Genomic DNA, 7,335 nt, shown 5'->3' with positions numbered 1-7,335 from the left:
CTATTGTAAATAAGTATATGATCAGTATTTAATCTTAAAGATTACACAAATAAGAAAATAAATGAAACTTTAGTATAAAAACTGCATTGCAACGTCTCTTTAATTTTGTAGTTGCTGTTTTTAAGCATACCAAAAGTCTAAACAAAAATCCTTACGTCTTAACTCGACATCTCGAAATGCGCATCTTATAATATAAACTATAAAATGCCAATGACAAATAACATGTAAATATAACCACAAGTTATGATATATGAAAAATGAATAAATATTAACTAACTTACTAAATGGGTTTTAATGTAATGTACATATACATTGTGTACACCATGCGATGAAACGTCTTGGATTATAGAATAGTTCAGATTTGTTGTAACAATATTATCATAGCTATAAATATCAAAACAAAATTCATGCAAACCCTCCTTACCTTTATATGCAATTTCAACCATCAATTAAAAGTGCGTTATGTAGTTAAATATCATTTGTTCATTTACTCTGAGGAGCAACAGGTTATTCTTTACATATATGAATGCAACTCTAATTGATATAGTTTATAAACATTTGCATCATTCATAGAAGATCAATCTGGTCATGTCATTCAGGATGGCAACTTGACATTATCAGTGTGTAATCTCTATTTACAAGATGATAATTCAACAATTTGCTCTCCAAATAAGGGAAATCTCCAATATCCTCCATTGGAAATCTGGTGATACAATCAGTATGAAAATAGATTGGAAAATTAGTTTAGCAACATGAAGTGTTATTGGCTATTATTGCTTCCTTTTATCAGTTTTGTATTTAGACGACAAGAAACATATGAGAAACTGAATCGACAAATTAAAAATTGAATTTAAATCCATTTCATGTCAATCAGTGCGTCAATATCATGTAGAAGTACAACAAACGTTTTAATTATAATGACGATGATAATGTATGGCTGTTTAACGTCCAGCGGGGAAAAAATGCATTTTCAGAACGATAACATGTTAATGTAATATGAACATTTAGCGTTCTTAAGTGAGTACCGATACACCGAGTCCAATTTTTGACCTGCTTGTTCATTGGGTAATAGTACGCATGACAACATGCCATTCTACTCAAACACATTATTTTAAAACCCAGCCGAACAGACTTTGTTCATAGTTTTTATTCTTCGTGCTTAGAGCAGAAGCAACCAACTACCAATTTAAAAGTATTTGGTTTTAGCCAGCTGGGATCTGAACCTACGACCTCCCGCACAAACAAAAAACAAAACAAACATAAACTTCCCACAAAATAAACACAATAAGCAACACGAACCTAATGACAAAATTTCAACTTTGATTGATGTTATCAATTGACAAACCGAATGGTGGAAAATCAAGTTTGCAAATGTTTTTCTTTATTCGAATGAAAAAAATATAAAGACAAGGTGAAAAGAAATATCAAATGAAATCTTGACAAATGAAAATTGTAGTGCGGAATATACTGTTTTGACTGTTTTGTCATTTTTCATTGACACTTTGAAACATATTAACCATACCTCTTTGTGATCAAACAGGTTTCTTAATATCCTAAAGGTCTATTGACAGCATTATCGGTACCAATTGTACTTCACTAGACGAGCATTTTGAAAATACATGTTTCTTGCGTGAGGCTCGGAACCGATATGTTTGAAAATCCAAAACTTTTTAAAAAGACGAAAGGTTGATAAACCTAAATGATTTAAAGATGTAGCAGAAACGTGCAAAAGAATCAGAGCCTTGGATTATGGAACTTTTTTCCTCAATTTATAATGATTTTCAAAATTTATGACAGCATTTTTAATAATACAATATCCATAATGGCATGTGCCGGTGATACCCTTTGGACTAAAAGCTCACCAGAAGAGGTACCGACTTTATATGTATCCAACATGTTACTCTGAAATAATACATTATTCTGTTTTCTACAAATTCTTAATACTTTTTACATTTACTGCAATTGAAATGGCCTGGTTGTACAGAAACATCAGAAATTGCTTGTCCTGTCGATATACTGATATCACTGATCATATTCAGCTTTGAATAGAGTTCATCTATTTATCAATATTTTCACCATTTTCCTTTGTTGATTTAGACATGTTAGATGTGACTCCGTCATACAAAGCTCTGATTGAACGGCTTTGGCTATACATTTTTGTCCTTTTTGGTTTATTGATCTTACGTTGTTTAATAAGCTTTGGAATTTCAAATATTTTTTTTCTACGAGTATCACTGAAGAGACATGAATTGTCAATACACGTATTTGGTGCAGAAATATGGTACCACTACTACTATTTCTTATTCTGATTCACATCAAATTGGGTTAAAACAAATAATTTGGAAAAGTACACTGCATTTGAAACAATACAGTTTAGTAACATTATCTTCACTATATTAACACTCTAAAACGTCAATGGTGCAGCTATACAACGTCATCTTACATTGTATTGCTGTCAGGGAAAATCTCCGATTATCTCAAATGGTAACCTTCAAACATCGTCTGTTATTATGTACTTATCAAACGCGTCTGAAACATCAAAGAGAGAAATATTCTTACGTCAATTTCAATCATAATATGTCGTTATCATATGGCATAATACGGTTATATCTAATATTAAACACATTCATGACGAAAGAGGGTCTAATTAAAAACAATACATTTTGTCATGAGCAAAATTCAATCTTTCTTTGAATTGCATTTCAAATAACGGAAACTGCTTCATTTCATAATAAGGAATCAGATACGCGTATGTCTGCAAATTCAAATGTTATTATAACTATTGAAATGACAAAATTTTGAGACAGCAATGCAATTTTCTCATTAGTCTTTCTTTTAAAGAAGAAATTCATAAGATTTTATTTGATTGTTGCATAGTTAAATTTAATTTTGTAATCTTTAAGGAATGAACTTTAGTTTTTAAATCTATCTTTTTTATTATACATACAAAGTGAAAGATGCCCAAATTCTTATTTTTTTAATTATCTTACATCTTTTTGTAAGATCTAATTTTTTGTATGTTTTATTTCAAAATCCCGCCATTTTGTTTCATTTGTATTTACCCTATTATGCCTTTTCCCTGTATAATTCTTAGAAAATGTGTCATTTTCTTTTAACCTGTAGCTTGTCACCGTATTCGATTGCACATACAAGTTTATTACATTTTTTTAAGTAGCTCGATATAGATCAAATCATTGGCAAAATGTCATACAAATCTACCATTTACTCCATACTTCTTTAACGCTGATCATATTAATGCTAATAGATTATCGATAAATGTTCATCTCATGTTGATGTATTAGCCTTAAGAAGACAGATATTACTCCCATTCTTGCAATTAATCCTAAAATGTGCATCATCCTTCCATTTTTTAATAAGTCTCTAAAGGTCAGGCAAGAATTTTCATCTACTACAAGGACGAGAAAACATACAGAACCTAAACATTGTATAACAAAAAGTAAAATTACAAAAAAAAATGAGGAAAACTCTAAACGGAAAGTCCCTAATCAAATGGCAAATTCAAAAGCTCAAACACACCAAACGAATGGATAACAACTGTCATATTACTGCCATATTACTGAATTGGTACAGGCATTTGACTGCTGTACCCCTATTTTTGACATTTTTACCTATTGTGTCTGTTTGTTTTGTTCACGCATCGATGGCAATATAATGGAGTTTGATGCGACTGTCATACAAGTTAGAGGTTAAGCTATCTATAAAACCAGGTTCAAGCCACGATTTTCTACATAAGAAAATGCCTGTACCAAGTCAGGAATATGACTGTTGTTATCCGTTCGTTTGATGTGTTTGAACTTTTGATTTTGCCATTTGATTGGGGACTTGCCTTTTTGAATTTTCCTTGGAGTTCAGTATTTTTGTGATTTTACTTCCTTTTTGTAGAAAATGGTGGATTAAATCTGGATTTATAGCTAGCTAAATCTCTTACTTATTTGACAGTCGCAAAAGATACGTCTGGTCAGTATATGATTAAAAACAAACCCGATCTCATGGCTTGTTAGCAGTAATAAAACCTTCTAGCGAACAAGTCTTATTTTGGAATACTTGAACACTTGGTCAACTTATCAATTTGTATAGATGATCTACAACAATGTTGATCCAAACAACGAAGAGTCAGTAAATGATTTTATAATGAATGATTTCTTTATTACCACACATCTTTATTTTCCCTATACTAAATAAATCGCACGGAAACGTGAATATTCAACGTAAGTCACATTTGCATTGTGTTATATAGTTGTATAGAAATGTATTCATTTTCCTTATTCTATTATATAACAGTTAAATGTTTATCATTTAGAACCTATCAATATAAACATAACTTGTAAACAGTATAACAAAAAGTAATGCGAGACAGTAAATTGATTCTTAATTCACATTAAAATACAATTGTAATCAATTGAACCATTCCTACAAAATGTGGTGTCGCATTTAACTTATATTGCATAAGCCAATAACGATTTTAAATGCTAGCTATTTTCATTCATAGCAATTGTAAAGCTATTAATATTAAATGCAGATTTCTCCTATACATATAAAGTATAAGATTGCAGTTGACAGCGTCATTGGCAAAATATGCACTTTTGTAAATTGAAAACAATTTCGATTATTTGATCGTTTATCTATACGTATGCATTATAAAAAATAAAGTTATATTTTATTTCCGTGTAGGCAGTTTGAAACGCATTAGACGAGTTACGAATACATTTTGGACGATATAAATAGCGCTAGAATTTAACTTTAGAATATAAATCTTAAAGGTCATCTAATAAAGGCAGCACATTAGATATCATTATTTTATATTCATACTAAATATTTACGTCATTTCAGGCTTTGGTGCAGAGGTGCCTTATTGAAAATCATACAATGCACAACATCTTCTTATTCTTATAACTCTGAAACAATTGAAGCTATGTGTTTGGGGGTATCGTACGTAGGTATCATATAGAAATATTAGACATGTCATATCACAACGTCATTAACAAACAGAAAGTTTAAACACTAATGTCCACATTTCATAGAAAATTCGTAATTAGTTATCAAAGGTACCAGGATTATAATTTAGTACGCCAGACGCGCGTTTCGTCTACATAAGACTCATCAGTGACGCTCGTATCAAAATATTTATAAAGCCAAACAAGTACAAAGTTGAAGAGCATTGGGGATCCAAAATTCCAAAAAGTTGTGCCAAATACGTAAGTGTTTTGCGGAACCCAGTGCCTCGCCTACATTTGCTATTGTCTATGTTTTTAGTGTGATAGCGGAATGACATAATAGATTTATTTTACAAAAATGGGGAACAATTATGAAAAAAATCATATAAATACTGTCTTTTGATTGTAAGAAGCTTCTTTATAAGTTTGGTTAAAATTCAGAATGGTTTATGAATCTAATAAATAAACTCATCATAGATACCAGGATTGAAATTTTATATTAACGCCAGACGTGCGTTTCGTCTATAAAAGACTCATCAGTGACGTTCGAATCCAAAGCGTTAAAAAGGCCAATTAAAGCACAATTAATGTTTTTAAAACTTTAACCACAGAGTGAATGTAATGGTAACTGACAGAAAAAAAGTGCTTTTATAAGTAAAATACTGATAAACAGGACTTTTTAAAAATAAATCCTGGATACTATCTTTGATCATAAACAATCTTCTATCCAATTTGGTATAATCCAGGATAGTGTAAGAAACCATAGAGGGCATATGTGTGGACGACGACGAAGGAATCTAGGATAGCTATGTCTCGCTTTTGCGACTAAGTCGCAGTCTCGACAAAAATCAGTGGATGAATGGGTATTATTGTTCTTTTCTTTATATCAAAGACACTCGTATACAAAAGCATTTTCATTATCAGAGTTCACTAATGTACTCAATTGAAGAGCTGTTAGAAGAACTTGACTTGCTTAAACATGGCATAACTCTAACAAGGGATATCGTACCCTTCATTGGACATGGTACATGTAGTTGCTGTGTGCAAATCAGCATTCAGAATCTTCTAAGTTTATACCTTTTATAATCAATGATGGTTGGTATGAAGGCCAATGTTATAATCATGCCAAGAAATAAAGGTTACCATACGACCTTCAACAGTGAACAAAACGTGTATTTTGTTGTTCGTCAAATGTCTGTATTATGTCCAGATTATTACATTTCCCCTTTTATGCTGTTGGTTGATATAGACCTTAATACACGTTTGTCAGCTTTTATAAAAGTTTTTTTTTAATCTACCCATGGAATCGGTATTTTAATTTATACTTTACCTTAATCATACATCGTATTGTAAAGTAAATAGAACAATATCATACTTTATAAATACATATTGGACTCGAATTATCTTTTCAGATAAACCGATAGATACGATCAAGCACTACTGTATATATGTTGTTTAAAAACGTGCCAGGATGTTTAATTGCCCTTAAAATTAGAATGAAGAAGGACCAATTTTCCAATGAATATAATGCTCACTGGTTTAAAATCTAAAAATTTGCCAATTCAAACCAGAAAAAAATTAAAATATATTGTGCAGATGCTTTGAAATTTGAACACCAGTTTACAGGCAGATTTTACATGTTTTTGATTGCCTCTTACCAAAAATGATGTTTGTTTTTTGACACACAATATAAAGTTTATATCTATTTGGTTTTGATCATATACGTTGAAGATGAATACTTAAAATATGATAAAACGGGGGCGAAAGATACTAGAGAAACATTCAAACTGTCGTGTATGTAGCTATACACTTAAATTCACACATTGAACTATATATGATACCGTGAATTCAAGTTAAATTGATCGACTTTTTGAAAATGGTCCTGATATGAAATAAATGCTTGCCAATTTGGCTCTTCCTGTATCCCAATTGAAATGCATTCTATTTTACTTCATACGACTGCATGCACAGGTGTATTTGTTTGTATTACTCCTTTTTTTGTCATATTGTCAAAATTGACACAATTGTAAAACCAGGGATATCTATGATGTTTCCCTCGCTAAAATACCAGTGTGACACACTTGGTCTCCAGAGGGTGCACTTGTTATTAATTGTTCAGCCTGTCAACCGTTTTATGTAAAATACTACTTGATTTTGATCGCAATTGGATTTAATATTTTGTAGTTGTTTTATTTTTCGAAATTTTTTTAACTGTTACAGTCTATTGATCATACATTAAGATGTCGGTGATTATTTATATCTTATAATGATTTTAATGTCACATTTGGGTTCTTTGCATTATTCGAAGATAGATCACACTCTTCATGATAACAACAACATTCTACGTAACATGTTGCACATGACAGCTGTGACGTAAAAC

This window comes from Mytilus galloprovincialis, chromosome 4 (genome assembly GCF_965363235.1).
Source record: "Mytilus galloprovincialis chromosome 4, xbMytGall1.hap1.1, whole genome shotgun sequence".
In the NCBI taxonomy this organism is placed as follows: domain Eukaryota; kingdom Metazoa; phylum Mollusca; class Bivalvia; order Mytilida; family Mytilidae; genus Mytilus; species Mytilus galloprovincialis.
The sequence above is the reverse complement of the archived record's forward strand: the minus strand, read 5'-3'. Positions refer to the sequence as shown.